The sequence below is a fragment of the Podarcis cretensis genome (assembly GCF_951804945.1).
Source record: "Podarcis cretensis genome assembly, chromosome: 7".
In the NCBI taxonomy this organism is placed as follows: domain Eukaryota; kingdom Metazoa; phylum Chordata; class Lepidosauria; order Squamata; family Lacertidae; genus Podarcis; species Podarcis cretensis.
Window position 1 is genome coordinate 33,085,981 of NC_137176.1, and position 19,266 is coordinate 33,105,246.

General features: G+C 40.4%; 1 long non-coding RNA gene across 1 annotated transcript; it reads right to left on the bottom strand.

Annotated features, from left to right (window-relative positions):
• Positions 1 to 1,085: 1,085 nt before the first annotated feature.
• LOC307220632 lies at positions 1,086 to 18,219 on the bottom strand. The gene is made up of 3 exons (XR_013841009.1): positions 17,451 to 18,219; positions 14,461 to 14,575; positions 1,086 to 1,270 (listed from the first exon to the last, which is right to left on the bottom strand). It is a non-coding gene; the product is annotated as an uncharacterized lncRNA (long non-coding RNA).
• Between the last annotated feature and the right edge of the window lie 1,047 nt (positions 18,220 to 19,266).

The following is a 19,266-nucleotide window of genomic DNA, read 5'->3' on the forward strand; positions in this document are numbered from 1 at the left end:
TTCACATATACAGTAAGATATCTCCTTTTTTCCCTAATGAATGGGCAGTCCATTGGCTTTCAACTTCATTCGTTCCTTGACGCTATATTAACATATGCGGTGTGATATGCCTGGAGTGACAACGTGCCCTTCAGACATTAAAAACATGGGTCTTGTGTCCACACTCTTCTTAGCCACCATGATTTAGTAGAAGACTTGTTCTGCTGTCAGATTCGCCAATTTGATACTCATCTCCCAGTGAAGTATATATGCTGATGAAAAGCTGCTTTAGCAGCAAAGAGACTGCTAATTGTTTGATTATACAGGTCTTCACATTAATGAAGCACTATTCCATGGATTTGGAGCATGGCGTGCAACCAAATTACCACCCCAGCACTCAAGCTGTGAAATCTGATTATTCATTAGCCAGTCGGTGAGTGGTACAAACATCTCCCTCTCCCCCAACAAAACCATCAAATGAAAGTGACTGGGTTTTTTTTTTTATTCCACCCCCTCCTATTAATACGAATATTAGGTTTCATATTTTTTATCTTTAAACAAAATCAGTGATAGTAGCCCACTCAACAGCATTAAAAATTAGTATATTAGAGGAAACAACATAAGAAGTAGCATTCCACACACACACACCCAAACTGCTGCGCATATCATTTATCGTCCAAGTTTGTTTGTTTTTATCCCTGTCATCCTGCCCTCCACCCCTCAAGGCCTTTACTTCCTGGAGCTCATCATTGGTTACCTACTGTGGCCCATTTTACAAACTGAGAGACCTCTATATCCTCCCCCAAACTGACAAGATGAAAACAGCAATTGACTTTAAACAAAACAACACACCGAATCAAAGTAAGGACGGCTCACACTGTGTCTTCTTCTACAAGACTGACTGGGTCCAAGATAAATGAGTCTCTAAAAGTCATTCAGAGCTTTTTGTTTTTAATTACTTTATAAATCTTGTTCTTTTAGCTGGGAAAATATCACAAATTCCCTCTCCACCTAGTGTAAATAGTGAGTCATTTTGCTGAGAGTAATTGGAAAGGAAAAGACAGTATCTCTCCCCCACCCTCCCACCACATCCCAACTATTCTGCATCTCCCCGACATATTTTTTATACCAGCAGAGCATAGACAACTCCAACCTGAGGGAGATTCCCACTCCAGCTAGACTGTTTATACAATAAATGTATCTGGGATCGGTTACAAAGTGAGATGATGAGTGGAAATCCTTCCTCACATAGAGGCGAGGTACTCCTGACATCTTCAGCAAATGGGATTATCTGTAATGAGATTACACATAAAGAGATTAAGATGTGAACTGACGCTCCTAGGAGATACAAAGGGGGCTCTGGAGACAACAGAGAAATGAGGTGTCAGAAGCAGAAGGTGGAATCGCTTCCTTAAGAAGATTTTTCATGATAATGATAATGATCACATTGTTATAATGACGCCTTTCATCTAGGGACGAACCCCCAAGAGCAGCATGAGTTATGTACGCGTATCTTATTCCATCACTGAGCAGTACCCACCTCTGTGTGGAAGACAAGAGTAGATCACCAGTGGGCATCGTTAGACTGGAACAGTCATGATGAATTCAGCCAAAGGAAGAGAAAATGTAATGGATGGAATTTGAAAGAATCCGATTGAAATCTCATTCCAAATATGAGTTTATCATATCAAGAGATGCATTAGCGCATTAAGAGAAACCTCTTAAGCAGCCAGATAACATTTGGTTGATTAGATTTTTAAAAAGCACAAATGAAATAAATTGATTGGGGGGACAATTAAGGCATTGCACCAGCACCCTAAAAAATGAGATGTACAAGCAGAAAAATACATAAAAGCATTTATTTATTTAATTATTTATTTACTTACTTACTTATGCACATTTATATTGTTGCTGTATAAGAAAAGTTCCCTTTTTGCTCACAAAGCAAAAATAAGAATATGACATTAAAACTACAAATATCCCTATTTTCACCTGAGGAATATTGGAGGGTGGGTGGGTGTACGTGCATGTGCACATGTTTAGAAACCTCTGCCTTTTGCATGGTGAGAATGTAGCCCATTGATGAAAGGTAAGACTCACATTTGCTGCTGGCCCCAACCACCAATGGCATGTGGCCTTCAGAATGTTGCCCAGGAGGGAATATGACCTTTGAGATGTGATATGGGATGGGTGGACTTGGGCTGTTTGTTGGGCTATTAAAATTGTGTATCTTCATCTATATTCAATCTTTGCCAGTAAATCCCCAGTGATCTCTTTCCAAAGTGAACCCAACCTGGGTAACCCCTGAACCTTTGGACTTTTCACTGCTTAGAGAATTGGGGCGTATGTTACATTGCCATTGCCATCATGGCCGCCTCCGCCATCCTGATGCCCTCCAGGTGTTTTGGACGACAACTCCCATCAGTCCCAGTCAGCATGTAAGAGTGGAAGGCTGCCCTTGTTGGAGAAACACAGCTCCAATCTTTTAGTTTATTCCCTCTTCAGAAATGGTGACCATGCCTGCAATTCATATTAAATTCTGACAGAATTTGTTTTAAAAGTTACAGACTTTTAAAATGTTCTTAAAGCTAAACAAAAGCTAATCAAATGATTTGTTTGAAATTTGGTATGATTAATCCACTCCAGAGGGGCTCCTTTGCCTACAAATTCATCCACTTTTCACAGTAAAAAAGGGGGGAAATTACAGCCCTTTTTTGATCCCCCATTGTAATCAATGTGGGCCAAACAAAGCTCACATTTAAGAGATCAGATCTCATTCCAGATCACAAATCTGATCAGAACAACACAGAGCAGATCTGAAACAGATCGGGTTGCATCACAATACTATAAAATACAGGTACAAAGTGAATATTGTGGTCACTGCAGTCCCCTAAAATATACAATTGTTTTAATAAAAGGGTTCTGGTTCGCCAGAAGCAGCTTAGTCATGCTGGCCACATGACCCAGAAGCTGTACGCCAGCTCCCTCGGCCAGTAAAGCGAGATGAGCGCTGCAACCCCAGAGTCGGTCACGACTGGACCTAATGGTCAGGGGTCCCTTTACCTTTAATAAAAGGGGCATGTTGTGATCTGCCTCAGAAATCTGTTATTTTGGTTATGTTGTATATAGTTTTATATGGGTGTGAGTTATCTTTGATAATGTTACCTTTGAACTTTTTTGTTTTGTTTTTTTGAAGATCTGTGCTTGTGTGAAGTTTTAATCCCAGCCAAACTGAAAACTTGCTTTGCCTTCACAGAATCTGGACTGTTAACATTCCCACAGCTCCCCCCTGCTCCCACATTAGTTAGCTGGAATGTTTGTGAACAATATTATGTGCCCATCGCATTAACTCATTTAATCAATATCTGGTATCTTGTGTGCATGCACACAAAAGCTTATATCAGAACAAACTTAGTTGGTCTATAAGGTCTACTGAACATTTTTTTTTCTTTTCAGTTAATCAGTGTTAGGGGCTTCACTACCACAAGCAAAATGAAACAGGGTACAGAGCTGCCATCACAAAACATTCCTGCAAACCTCTGACTGAACCATCCTAGATTATCAGGCTAAGGCCAGACAAAGTTGTATCTTATTAGGGAGCAAACACCACAGCACTCCATGGACTACTTCTCAGTAAACATGTTTAGGATCACACGGCACATCCAATCAATTTGAAACTTACTTTGCCCAAATCAAACAACAATTTGCAAAGGCAGCTTCGAGATCAAAGCACAGAGTTTAAAGGTGCTCCTCCATATTCCTTCTTTCTTTTACTGAAGGCTTGAGAATGCTTTCATAATCTTGCCTCCAGGTGCACTTTAATGTCCAGAGGATGAGTAAAGGAGTGTTTACAAATTAAAATCTCTAAGCTCCTATGGAAGACACTGTCCACAAATCACAGTCAACGGCTATGAAGAAAGCATAGCTTGCTGTACTACTTTGGGATTGCCCTGAGCCCCATTTCCATCTGAGAGAGATGCATTCAACTTTTAAGTGACTCAGTTCCCTGAGGCGACAATCCTGAGACAACCTTTGAGGGGCACATGTGGTGGGGCTTTTGATCTCTCCACACTCCCAAATATTAGTTCTCCGTAGTGCATCATAAGCTACCGTCAGATGCTCCCCACTTTCTAAAATGGTTTGTCAATCTGAAAAATGCAGGTTTTGGTGGTAGGAAATTTTTAAGAAGAGGCCCTGCCTGTGTGCACAAAACTGTTTGCATGGTCCTCAAGAGTACAGCTTCAGTTATTATTTTACTAGCAACATGTATGTCATTTGAATAACGCAGGAACCCATGGGAAATACTGAATTTCTCCAAGTGCTTCTTTCCACTGAGACACATTGCATCTCCCTTTGGGTTAGTTAGTTAGTTATGCATTACGTTCTACCCTTACTTCCATGGGACTCCTGTCAGTGAGAACCAGGCTGCCATGTCTGAGGGGGCAAAAGGCACATTTCCCCCTCACCTGCTTCACTTTCCTCCTAATAGAATACCACAATTGCTCGCTTATCGGGGGAGGTAGAGTCAAAAGAGTGTACTTGGGGTTAAACCCATTCCAGGCCCCTGGTGTCTCCAGTGACTCAAACTATTGTGAATGCGGACTGTTGCTCCTATCTGCATCTCAGGGTCTATTTTGTGGTCATTGTAGAGTGTCACAGAATTTTGGGAACTGACGCTTCTGAAGAAGAAAAACGAAAGGGAAAGTACCAATAATAGAAAAAAGAAAGGAGAATATCCTTTTCCTGGATACCTGGCAGTTATCAGGCCCAATGCATTTCAGAATAAATCTTTCTTCCAGGACAGAATAAGAGTGTCATGAAGAAAAAATTCTCCCAAAATGCATTGGGGCTAATAAACTTTGCCCTGAACACTGGAGATTTCCTCCTTTCTTCTTCCTGTGTGGGTGTCAGTGTGGCCTGCCACGCACCTTGTAAGCTAGCCTGGTGTATTATGGCATGATGGAGGATGCTCACTGTTGCCTGTGTTGAAGACATATTCAACTGCAGGCTTGTTGATTTTTGTACATGAAGTTGTGGGAGGTGCCATTTTGTCCTTTGCCTCAGGCAGCAAAAGGTCTTGGGGTGTCCCTGACTCATTCTCTTGGCTATAGATGCTCCCCAGGAGCTGCCAATGGGCCATTTCTCTTCTTAGAATGGAAGACACCACCAAGACTACCAATTTTCCAAAATGGAAAAGACTCCCTCTCTATTTAGCAATTCCACAGGAGGGAGGATTTGGAAAGGACTTCTCATGTCACACCACTGCTGTGTGAAATCTCTAGTGTGAACTCTATTTTCTGTAGTCCGATTAAAGGCTACAATTGCCTTGTCCCATCGCAAGCCTGCAAATCCAAGTCTACCTAAAATGAGAACAGATATAAGCCTTTGTTTGGGAGGAATTCATTTTATTATAAAAGGAAGAAACAAATCAATGAAAGCTAAACAAAGAAGCAGAAACAATGTCTGCAAAATTATATTACCAGATGTTTCGCCAGCCTTTACCGCTTTGTTTTATATTTACATCTCTTGCTTGAATGGCAGCCTAGTAACTGCAGCATACTTTGAATGGTTCTACTATTTTCAAAGTGATTTTGCTGCTAATTGAAATTTTCACAAAACGGAAGGCTGTGTTTTCAGAACAGGTTACCATAGTAAAAATTGCCCTATATTCCTTGACACGGACATGCCTCAGGGTAAAATCCTACTGAATACTCAGAAATAAAATGGCTTTATGTTTCCACTCGCAAGGAGAGATGAAATAAATGTTTATCTCTGAACTCAGTTCATTTCTTGCCAGTGCCATAAATTGCCAAAGGAGTTTGTGTTATAGTGCTTAAATTTACTATGAGAGGAAGAAGAAGAAGAAGAAAAGAGGAGGTAAAATTTGGGTGTGCATATTTAACAAAATATCAATCAAATGCTAACAGCATCCACCAACTGGACCTAGTAAATACATTACGTGGAAAACAAGTTATATTGATTTTTGTCAAAAAAATAATATACATGTTATTGATTGCAGACAAACCTTCTTCCATGTATTATACTCATTGTCGGGGCATGCAAACAGACTTATGGTAGGTATTTAAGATCAAGTCCAACCATTCAATACAATTTTTTTATATATAACTAACTGGACTTCCTCACATCTCCTTTACCCTGCATTATTTATATTAAAAATATCAGCAAATTATTACCTTGTTTCATACCTTATTTTGTACTTTCCAAATATTATACTTCTAAATTTAAGATAATTTTTATCATTTACTCATACCTTAAATTTAAACATATTGTTGCCTTAAATTTCGACCTTTTCTTACTTATAACTTAATTTTCTATTTTACAAAATCTATTTGCTGGAACTGAGATTTTCTAAATCGTGCAGATACTTAACATTCATACAACTTATATTGTTTTTGTAAATAGTCCTTAAACTTCTTCCAGTCCTCTTCCATTGTTTCTTCTCCCAAGTCTCGGATTCTGCCAGTCATTTCAGCCAATTCCATATAATCCATCAATTGCGTCTGCCACTCTTCCAGTGTGGGCAAGTCTTGTGTCTTCCAATACTTTGCAATAAGTATTCTTGCTGCTGTTGTCGCATACATAAAGAAACTTCTGTCCTTCTTTGACACTTTCTGGCCGACAATGCCCAAGAGGAAGGCCACCGGTTTCTTAACAAAGGTATATTTAAATACCTTTTTTAGTTCATTATAGATCATTTCCCAGAAGACCCTCACTTTTGGGCATGTCCACCAGAGGTGAAAGAATGTCCCCTCAGCCTCTCTACATTTCCAACATTTATTATCAGACAGGTGATATATTTTTGCAAGCTTGACTGGGGTCATGTACCACCTATATATCATTTTCATAATATTCTCCTTCAAGGCATTACATGCCGTGAATTTTATTCCGGTGGTCCATAACCTTTCCCAGTCCTCAAACATAATGTTATACCCAATATCCTGAGCCCATTTTATCATGGCTGATTTAACAGTCTCATCCTGTGTGTTCCATTTAAGCAGCAAGTTATACATTCTCGAAAGTACCTTAGTCTTTGGTTCCAACAGTTCTGTCTCTAATTTTGACTTCTCCACCTGGAATCCTATCTTTTTATCCAATATAAAAACCTCTTGAATTTGAGCGTAGTGTAACCAATCTTGCACCTTATTCTTTAATTTCTCCATGCTCTGCAACCTCCATTTGTCTCCAATTTTTTCTATTATTTCCCAATATTTCGGCCAGATAACACTACAAGCCTTTTGAGAAGGCACCCGAGTCTCTTGTGAGTTGCCTGGTTGCAAGCTGAGGAGATCATTTCACCCCTGTATTGACCATGCCCAAGGGACACTGCCAGCGTATAACATCTTTCACAAACAAGGGTGCTCAAGGAATGCCCTTTCAGGCTGCTCTTTGAAACCCCCACTCACCAGACAAATGGTTGTTTCCAAGGGGGTGGGAGAGAATGCCTTTATCAACCACAGAATTACAGAGCTGGAAGATTCCAAAAAAGCCTCAAGACCAGTTGCAGTTTTATTTTATTATTATTATTATTATTAAAATTTTTATTACATTTTCAGTTTACAGAAAAGAAAAAGAAGGACAAACCAGAAGAAAGAAAGAAAGAAAAACAATCCAACTTTCAAAATACATTTTTAGGTTACTAACTGGACTTCCCCACATCTCCCTCACCCTGCGTTCTTTACAATAAACATATCAGCAAATTATTACCTTGTTTCGTATCTTATTTATATCTTTCAGAGTGTTTTACTTCTAAATTTAAAGAATCTAAATTTAAAAATTACTTATAACTTAACTTTCTATTTTCCTAATCTAATTGCAGGAGCTAAAATTTCCAAGTCATGCAGATTCTTAACATTCATACAACTTATAATGTTTTTGTAAATAGTCCTTAAATTTCTTCCAGTCCTCTTCCATTGTCTCTTCTCCCAGATCTCGGATTCTGCCAGTCATTTCAGCCAGTTCCATATAGTCCATCAACTGCGTCTGCCACTCTTCCAGCGTGGGAAGGTCTTGTATCTTCCAATATTTTGCAATGAGTATTCTTGCTGCTGTAGTTGCATACATAAAAAAAGTTCTATCCTTCTTTAACACCTTTTGGTCCACAATGCCCAGGAGGAAGGTCTCTGGTTTCTTAGGGAAGGTGTACCTAAACACCTTTTTTAACTCATTATAGATCATTTCCCAGAAGGCCTTCACTTTTGGAATCCTATTTTTTTGTCTGACTTAAAAATCTCTTGAATTTGAGCATAATGAAACCAGTCTTGCACCCTATTCTTTAATTTTTCAAAGCTCTGCAGCCTCCAATTATCTCCATTTTTTTCTATTATTTCCCAGTATTTCGGCCATCCGGCCTCCATATTGGGTTTTTTTCGAACCTTGGCCTCCGCTGGTGATAATCACCTCGGGGTCTTACCTTCCAATAAGTCTTTGTATTTTGTCCAGACCATAAATATAGCTTTCCTGACAATATGGTTTTTAAACATTTTATGAACCTTTACCTTATCGTACCACAAATATGCATGCCATCCAAAAACATTATTATACCCTTCCAGATCTAGGACGTCAGTGTTCTCAAAGAGTAACCAATCTTTCATCCAGCAGAAAGCCGCAGCTTCATAATATAACCTTAAATCTGGCAGTGCAAACCCCCCTCTCTCTTTTGCATCCGTTAATATTTTAAATTTTATTCGGGGCTTTTTGCCCTGCCAGACAAACCTAGAAATATCTTTCTGCCACTTCCCAAAACACTCCACTCTGTCCACGATCTGTAGGGTCTGAAACAAAAATAACATCTTCGGCAATACATTCATCTTTATAGCTGCAATTCGACCCAACAAGGAAAGTTTCAATCTTGACCAGATCTCTAAATCTTTCTTAATTTCTGACCAGCATTTTTCATAATTATCTTTAAATAGATTCAAATTTTTGGCAGACAAGTTTACCCCTAGGTATTTTACCTTTTTAACAACATTTAACTCTGTCTCTTTCTGAAACCCATCTATTTCCAAAGGTGTCAGATTTTTCTCCAAAACCTTGTTTTTTTGCTTGTTCAGTTTGAACCCCGCTACCCGACCAAATTCATAAATTAATTCTAACACTCTCTTCGTACTAGATTCTGGCTCTTGTAGTGTTAAAACCAAATCATCTGCAAAAGCTTTCAATTTAAATTGTTTCACTCCGACCTGTATTCCTTGTACCAACCGGTCTTCCCTAATCATGTTCAAAAGCACCTCCAGAACAGAAATAAATAACAGAGGGGATAGGGGGCAACCTTGTCGTGTTCCTTTTTCAATTTTAAATTCTTCTGTCACCACATTGTTTACTATCAGTTTAGCTTTCTGCTCTGAATAAATTGCCTCTATTCCATTTTCAAACCCCCATCCCACTCCCATCCCTTCCAAATTTTTCTTCATAAACCTCCAAGAAATGTTATCAAAGGCCTTCTCCGCATCAACAAAAATTAACACTGATTTTGTATTAATGTTGGTTTGCAAAAGTTCCAAAATATCAATAATATTCCTAGTATTATCAGACAAATGTCTTCCTGGGAGAAAGCCTGCCTGGTCCTTGTGAATTACTTCATTTAATACTTTTTTAAATCTACTTGCCAAAATATCTGCAAAAATTTTGTAATCCACATTTAGGAGTGAGATGGGACGGTAGTTCTTAAGTTGAGTCTTTTCAGTTTCCACTTTAGGGATCAATGTGATGAAGGCTTCTTTCCACGATTCCGGTGCCTTCTTCCCCTCCAAAATCTGATTGCATACCTCCATTAATGGTTGTATCAAATAATCTTTCAATATCTTATAATACTTGGAGGTAAGCCCATCCGGACCTGGAGATTTGCCTAGTTGCATATTCTGAATGGCACCCTCTATTTCTTGTTGTGTTATTTTATGATTCAGGATTGTTCTCTTTTCCTGGGCAAGTTTTGGTAAACCATTTGTTTTCAAAAATTGGTCTATCTCCTTCTCCTCTTGTGGCCCTTGAGTATAGAGCTTTTTGAAATATCTCTGGAAACACTTCCTAATTTCTTCGGGTTTCTGGATATCTTTCCCTTCATTCTCTAGATTGGTGACTGTATTCAATTTTTGTCTCTTTTTCAATTGCCATGCTAATAGTTTCCCACACTTGTTAGCTGATTCAAATGATCTTTGTTTCATTTGTTTAATTTTCCACTCAACTTCTTGATTTATCAGTTTCGCGTACTGTGCTTGGTAAAATTTAATTTTTCTCAAGATCTCCTTCGATTTTGGCTTAGATCCCAACTTTTTCTCTCCATCTCTTATCTTCTCTAAAATCTTATCTTTTTTCCCATTCCAGATTCTTTTCTTTATCGTGTTCTGTTGTATCAGAAACCCTCTCATAACTGCTTTGCTTGCATCCCAGATTGTTCTCCTTTCCACCGTAGTATTCAAATTTATTTCAAAATAATCTTTCAAGGTTTTTTGGGCCTTCTTCACAATCTCCTGATCTCTTAATAGGGTGTCATTCATTTTCCATCTAAAGGAGCCGATTGGAGTAAGTCTTAATTCCATTTTCATAGCGTTATGGTCGGAGCAAGTTTTTGGGCAGATTTCCACTTTTCTAATCATAGGTGCCAGCCTTCTAGTTGTCCATATTTGGTCTATTCTTGTCCATGAGAGATGAGCCTCAGAAAAGAAAGTTCCTTCTCTACCTAAGGGATTCTTAGTCCTCCAAATATCGATTAAGTCCATATTGTCAGTTAGTTCAAAAAAAGTTTTGGGTAGTCTGCCATCTTTTGTTAGACTTAGGTCTTGTGACTTATCCATATTTGTAGAGACCACTCCGTTCATATCTCCCATCATAATGATGTTGGTGTAGTCCAAATAGTCCAGGATTGTCTCATGCAGTTTCCTATAAAATTCTGATTTCCCCTCGTTCGGTGCATAAATTCCTAATAGCAAAAATTTTTCTCCTTGGGCCTGTATTTCAATAGCCAAAACTCTTCCTTGCTCATCTTTGAATAAAAATTTTGGTGACAGGCTCTCCTTTGCATAAATCACCACTCCTCTTTTCTTTACTTTATCCGATGAGATGAATTCTTGGCCTAATCTTTTATTAATCAAGACTTTTCTATGGAGCCTGGTCACATGTGTTTCCTGCAAGCAGATGATGTCCAATTGTTCTTTTTTCAATATATGAAAAATTCTTCTTCTTTTCTCTGGGGAATTTCCGCCATTTATATTCCAACTAAGAAGCTGCAGAGACATCCTGGGTCAATCTATTGGTCCTGTGGTGATGTCCCTTTCTTTTGGTCCTCTGGTCCCGAGGGTGTAGGTGCCAGTATAGGTGTAAGCGGTGGCAGTGGCCAGGCTCCTGTTGTCCCTTTCTGTAGATCCTCTTCGTGGTCGTTCAAGAACTTTTGTTGGTCTTCTGCTGTTCTAATTTTAACTTTCTTTCCTTTGAAATTAAAAGATAGTCCTTGAGGAAACTCCCACCTATAAGGAATTGAGTTGCCTCTCGGTAATTTTGCAAGTTCTATATACATCACTCTAAGATCCAAAAGCTGTTTTGGTATGTCTCTGTAAATTTCAGCTCTGTTGCCGTGGATGTCAAGTGATTTTCCAAAACGAAGGCCTAATATTTTATCTCTCTCTTGCTTAGATCTTAAAATGATCAAACAGTCTCTGGGTTTATCCCTCCTCGTCACTCTTCCCAATCTGAAAGCAGTCACAATTTTAAAATCCTTATCCTCTTCAATACCCCAGAACTTTGAAAATTCTAATGTCAGATAACCAATCAGATCTTCCTGTTCAAGTTCTGGAATAGCTCGAAGTCTAAGATTGCTTTCCCGATTTCTCAGTTCAGTCATCGACCAGTAGGCCTGCTGTTCACTAATCTGTTTATGCAACGGCTTCACCTCCACCTTTAATGCCTCAACTTTCAAGTTGGCTTCCTCTGCTTTTTGTTTGGCTTCCTCAGCCAATTTGTGATTCTCTGCTGTTGCTTCTTGAAGATTCCCAATTGCTTGTGTGTGTTGAGCCACCTGGTCAGTCAATTTATTTATTGAGGATGTGGCTTGATCAATTTTAGTCGAATGTTCGTCCGCCTTTTTATTTAGAATTGCCAGTTGTTCTAGGATCTGATTTAAAACTTTTTCAAATCCTCCTGAAGCCATATCCCCTGTAGATGTCTGCTCAACAGCCCCTTTTTGTATTTCTAGAACAGCTGGGACAGATGATCTACGTGGTTGGGAAGTCAAAGTTGTTTGTACCAATTGTTTTGCCTTTATTTTAGCCAGCCTTGTTTTCCCTGCGTCACTCATTCCAATCCCATCTGTGTATCAAGGTCAGACTGTATGTGTTCCCATGAGAGAGACAGTTCCAAAGTATAAACAACCAGGCAGCAGAGAATCAAAACAAAATATAGTTCCCAGAGAATTATAAATCCAAAGTCCTCTAGGGGGAGTAATAAAGTTCAACCGAAAGAAAGAGGTTTTTCCTTCTTTACAGTCCCAATAATCCAAAGAAGAAACAACTGAAGTTCTAAAAGGTCTTTTAGTTTCTTTTTAGCATTAAGCTTTTCCCAACTTAATACAAAGTCTCAGAGAGGGTGCAAGAAACAGTTTCCCTATTTCTTCTATGGTGTAACGTTTACATGCAACACTTTCAACCTTAAAAACAATATCAGCAGTTTGGCAGTTTGACAGTTCTTCTTTACCCTGGCAGCCCACAGATTTGGTTTCTTCAATTATTTATAAATCCCAAAGGAAGAAGGAAGATCCAGTCAGAAAATCAGCATAGATACTCCGAAATTGTCTCTTTTAATCCCTGCCAAAAGTTCAATAGTCTGCACAATAATCCAATCTTTTTTATAGTTCTTTCAAAGCGCTTCCCGCTTGTCAAACTTTGCTTTGATCTCTTTAGCACGGTCGGGAAACAGACTTCCTGGTTACGTTTCCCGTTTTCAGCCAAATTAAATACTTTAGTCCCAATAATTTTTAAGTCCCCTTACTCACGGGTTGTAGTTGCAAATCTGATGTTCCAAGAAGAAAGGTCGGCGCTCATCAGCAGCAGCCGCGCGGCTTTGCTTCCCGCAGAAAGAGCGATGAACTCACAGCGCCGCTCCCCCTTTCATGTTCCGGAGCCCCTTACGGGGTTCCTTCTCCGTTTCTGGGGGGGCTTCTGGCGCCCGCCGAGTCCCACGGCCACGAGCTCACTCTGCCCGTGGTTTTTCTTGATGGGTCGCCACTATGCCGCAGCGAACGACCCTTTTCTGAGGAGCCCCTCTTCAGAGCACGAAGAGGGCCGCCATTGATGTTTCGCGCCGCCTCCGGAAGTTCAAGACCAGTTGCAGTTTTAAAAGGCAGTAATAGTACTACTCACCAGTTTACCTGCATTCTCTATACTCCAGGCCAGAGTAAACATGAGTGGCATGTGTTAACCCAAGTTAAAAGCTACACACGGAAGAGTTGAAGCTAATGCACTGCCTGCCCTGTTCTACCACTGACCACCATGCCCACCCCAGCCTACTATAGGGCAAAACTCAGTCTTGATTGTTGCAGCTGGAAAAAATATGGTAGACCAGGATGCACAATAGCTATGCTTTCTCTTGCTGCTTGTTAGCTTTTGCAGAGCAGGCAGGCAGACTCTCTGCATTGAATTCTGACAAACACACACATTTGTAAAGTGTGTGTGTGTGTACTTTTCTATAAACTCAAAATGTCGAACAACCTAGAACATCTGGTGACAGGGGTAACAGAAGTATGTTGTCATTAACGTTTTATTAGGGTGTTGCATAAAAAGTAGAGATCTCACAAAAGGGTGTAACGAAAGCATGAGAAAGGAATCAATCCCACATCATGTGACATTGAAGAAGATGCCAACTCTCTGAAGTTTATGAAAAACCTACTCTTATATGGATGGCAATAGTCTAGGAATAGTCACCGTACTTGTACTGAGACATGGAAGAATCTTTCTCAATATCTTCATGATAAAAGGACCTTAGGTTACCCTCACCTTCTCTGTGGAGCATTAATGTGGAACCAATGTCACAAATGACCAACCATTATGAGAGCATCAGATTTCAAATGGTGTGGAAATAATGTATCAGAAGGACTTTAACTCCATCAATCATTTTTGTGTCTTAATCTTGTTCTCTCAAGGCTAATGAAACCAGAGATAGCAATGTCACCTGGGTTCTGAAAAGTGTGGGGAGAAAATGGCCTAAAATGAGCTGCTGAAGCTACTCCTTTCTCCGCTATGGTGGGTACTACTACAGCTATGGAGCTGTGCAATCCTTTGCACCCCCTTCACACTGTACAATATGCTTCTCACGATACAATACATATTACAAATGTTGTCATAGCCAAAACACAAAGTCAGTTTCGAGGGTTCATTTTTAGGTAAGCAAAAATAATTTAATAAGACTAATAAATGTTTTGGCCAAGTTCCGCTCATACCTTCCTGGCATCTTCAGAAAACATTAATGGCCACTTACCAGTCTTCATGGTACTGGCACTGGATGTTCTGCTGAAAGGCTATGGTTGGTGTGAATAGGTGGCTGAGGCAAGGCTTTCCTGTAACTTGAAATTTTGAGGCAAATTTGAAGATTCCTGCAAAGAGGAAGGGAAAAAACTTTCAAGGAGCTCGGAAAAAGCAAGAGGCAGCTCAAGATGAGTAGCAACATTTCACAGAAGAATTTTACATTGGCCTAAGTACATATTGAGTTGGTTTGTATGGCACGGTAAGCCAAACCATAGCTTACTGAGATCACAGAAAAGTGCAATTTCTAGAGATGAGCTCACAGCTGCTCTGTTATTCAAATCCTCTTATGCTCTGCTGTGCCAAGCTAAGACAAGGTTTAGCTTAGCATGTTGCTTCCTCACTAACTAGGTTTGTCCTGGACTACAGCTTGGGGTTAGAGTTTAACCATGAGTCATAGTTCAAATGACAAACTATGTCAAACCAGCTCAGCTCGCTATGGAGTGCCATTAAAAGGGACCAGGGGAGATCAATGTAGTTCCAAGCTCCCTGCACTTTTGTACAGTCTCAGTAAGCTCTGGTTTAGCTTACGGTTGTATATACCAGGCCATTATATAGTTTATTTCAGAAATCATGAAATATTTTCCTACCTGATGATTTTAGTTTTGAAAAGAAAAAAAAGAATAAAAAATATGACCTCATCAAAGTCACTGAGATTTTCCCACTGAAATGCAAGAAGATGAGATTTTTACTCTACTGCATTCTAAATTATGTTAAGCAGATGTTTGCTTTTTAGAGGAGAGAAAATTTCTAGTGCCTTATAAGATACTAGTAGTCAAGGGGGCATGCTTAGAATACATTATTCTGTACAATATTGGTCTATACGGATCTCTGGCCAGAAGCAGCCTGTTTATTACATGGGGCTTAAGGGGCAAAAAAAATAAAAAAGGTGTATTTCTTGTGAAATGCTGAAAGTTAGGTTTGAACAGCCCAAGGTTGTTGGGGGTTTTCCTACCCTTTGGATCAGGCTGCAGTTGTAACCTGCTTCCCAGATTTTTTTTCCAATACATTTTTCCAGTGAGAAGCCCCCTTAGAACCCTAGGGGGAGCCCAGCTGAGTCCGGTGTCCTCTAATCTTCATTAACTCTAATTTCATTATTACCTGTCCTCAGATGACCTCAACTTCCCTCTGTATTTCTGTTTATTCCCATAGGAAATTAATTTCTGTCTCTGGCTGTAACCCATCCATCTTTGCGAGCCCCAAGGCAGAGAGATGGAGTAAGAATTGTTCCCTTTCCCCATCACTAACCTCAGCATCCCAGCACACTCCAGCAACTGAACCGAGTTCTTTACACATCTCTTTGTTTCAAAAAAGTTCATAGTTTTAGCTCTTAAAATGTGACCTGCTTCTATAACAAATGTCCATATCAGCTCTTGCCGTTTCTTTTCCTTTATCATTAATTATAAGAATTGTTTGGGATTATTCCACCCTAGCAAACGCAGCTACCCTGCACAAAACAATACAGTCATGGGGAAAGAATATAAAACATTGTGTATAACATTTAAGAAAATTTAAAAGGGTTCAACGCAAGGAGAGCAGGGGATTCAAACTGCAAAATCCCAATGAAACACGTTTAAAAGCTTGCCATTTAAGGGCACTATTAAAGAGTCCAAGGTTGGATGATTCCACAAGTGACATCTTATGCATGCTTATTTAGAAGCAAGTTCTCCTGAGTTCAGCCAGGCTTACTCTCAGAGAATCACACAAATAATTGCATTTTATATAGCTGTTTATCTATCTACAACTGTCTATAAAGCATTTGAGCCTCCCTTGCTTTGTTAGGTCAGCTATGAACACTGTAAATGTGGGTGAGAATTCAAACGATAAATCAAATATATTGTTATCAGTCTGGGGTGCTGAGCTGGGTGCCATACCCCTCTAATCCTTGGACCCAGCAAGTGTTAAAATTTAATCAGTTCTAATACATTGAATGAGGGACGCAGGTGGCGCTGTGGGTTAAAGCCTCAGCGCCTAGGACTTGCCGATCGAAAGGTCGGCGGTTCGAATCCCTGCGGCGGGGTGCGCTCCCGCTGCTCGGTCCCAGCGCCTGCCAACCTAGCAGTTCGAAAGCACCTCCGGGTGCAAGTAGATAAATAGGGACCGCTTACCAGCGGGAAGGTAAACGGCGTTTCCGTGTGCGGCTCTGGCTCGCCAGAGCAGCGATGTCACGCTGGCCACGTGACCCGGAAGTGTCTCCGGACAGCGCTGGCCCTTGGCCTCTTAAGTGAGATGGGCGCACAACCCCAGAGTCTGTCAAGACTGGCCCGTACGGGCAGGGGTACCTTTACCTTTACCTTTTAATACTTTGAATAGTTAAGCTAGCCTCCTAGCCTGGTGATAGCCTGTGCGATAAGCCATTAAGTGGAATTAAGGTGCTCCGTGCAAGATGGCAAATTGGTGGCGACTCCTCCCTCAACAGAGTTTAGAGTAGGGAGTTTGGGGAGCAGTGATGTGACCTAGATGGAAGGCAGCAAGCTGGAGAGAGATCCAAAGCAATGTTTGATTTCTGCTTGAATCCAAGCCTGCAGCTATGGGAGAAACAAGACACTTTGGGGGTGTTTATGCTGTGAACCCCTCCATCATAGCCTCAGGTTGTATCCGTGTGTAAATAAACCATATGTCATAAAGACAACACAGTCTCTGCAGTGCCTCATTTCCAAAAGGAAAGTTGATCACTTAGTATGGGCCTGGAATCTCTGGAATCTCGCACTGCTTGGAGACTGAGGTGGCACACATGGTATGTTGCAGCCATTAGAGCCAATTTATACTTCATATGTGAAAAATGCCCTTTAGCTATTCCATGTACCATTGTGATGATTTGCTTGCCTGTTGTTGTTTTCAACTATGGCTTGTAAATTTACTTGCTCTCTGCCCAGATAATGTTCGGTTATTGGGTGGTGTACACATGTGTAAATAAAATATTTCTTCGTTTGTATGCAAGCTCACCTTCCAGTTAATTGTTAGAACTTGCTGCTCTCGTTTTCCCATCCTCTTCCTTTAGCTGCCTTTATCTTATTTTCAGTTTCTGAATAACCAGCGATCACAAGACAACAATCAGTCAGAACATCGGCCGTTTCAGCTGCAGGAATGTATCTGTCCAGTAGCTCCCAGGCACTAGTGAATGGAAAATAAAAGTTTCGAAAAACTGCCTGCACTCCTCCCTTGACAGCTGTAGAGAATACTGCCCTCTGATTGGACTATGGATTAAGTGGCACTGCAATAACATTTTATTTCTGCCCTGTACCCGGCTAATGAGTGTGCTTGGCACTGATCAGAAATAAACTCACAAGAAAAAGAAGAGGAAAAAAGGAGAGATGGGGAAACAAACCCTTCCTTTCGCTCTATGCCTTTGACAAACAGCTGAGGTAATAAACAGTGAGCTTTATGGCCTAATTGCATTTTAATCAATTTGAGCTCTAAACTGCATTGGAGAGGCTGCTAACTTATATTAGAATCATGTATGGTTTTATTACACCAAGTTCCTTCCATTAATAGGTTGACTATAACTAAGCCACATGGGGCTACCTTGAGTGTGGCCTTTCATTCTAGAGGAGTTTGCCAAAGATACTAGGATACTAGGAGTTTGCCTAGACGATACTGGAAATATACACTAATCAGGTAAGCCTCCTGATGGCTTACAGGACCTAACCTGAGAATTACATCAGCCTCTCAGCAATAGTCACGGAACTGACAGGAGATGCCAAAAACACCACTCCAAGCCTCCGCAATGGATCTCCTGTATCACAAAAGGCAATACAAAAAACCGCTGACCTGGAAGAAAAAGGAAGCAACAACAAAGAACTGGACACGGGTTATTCATGCAGCCAAATCCAACAATCCTGCCCTTTTCTGGAAGACCATAATACTCATTCATACTAGCAGTCCACCAATGGCAGACTGTCACATCTCGCCAATGACCTGGGAGACACACTTCCAAAAACTCTACAGGGACACTGATGCTGAGAGAGATCAAATCTCCCTAAACATAGGAGTTTTTTTAAAAAATGTTTAATGTTTTATTATGTTTTTATATACCGTATTTTTCGCTCTATAAGACACACTTTTCCCGCCTAAAAAGTAAGGGTAAATGTGTGTGCGTCTTAGGGAGCGAATGCAGGCTGCGCAGCTATCGCTGAAGCCAGAACAGCAAGAGGGATTGCTGCGCAAAGCCTCTTCAACAACATTTGATTCTAAATATTTTTTTTCTTGTTTTCCTCCTCTAAAAACTAGGTGCGTCTTATGGTCGGGTGCGTCTTATAGAGTGAAAAATATGGTATGTTGGAAGTTGCCCAGAGTGGCTGGGGCAACCCAGTAAGACATGTGGGGTATAGATAGTAAAATTATCATTAGGGAACGGGATGTCCCTATTTTTGTCTGAGAAATGTTGGAGGGTATGCTGCAAATATTGTTGTTTTTCCTTCTTGGGAAGATAACAAACAGGGTATAGCTTACTAGGGAACCCTTTAACTACCGGTACTCATCACTGGACCATGAAAAGTAATAATCAATACATGAGTTACTTAGGTCAGACAAGAAACCTGCCAAATGGCAGGCAAACAGGTTTCAGGGAGTTTTGTTAGGAACCTTTTTGGGGTGGTTCCTTTCTGGTGGAAATAATTGCACCTCATCTTACAAGTTTGACCCAACAGCCACAACGGAGCTCTTCTTCTCAGCCCTCTCTCCCTACTCTGATGTTTGCTCTCCCCTTCCCTATCACCTCACCCTGGCATTATGGTAACATTCCTTTTGCTTTCAGCAGATG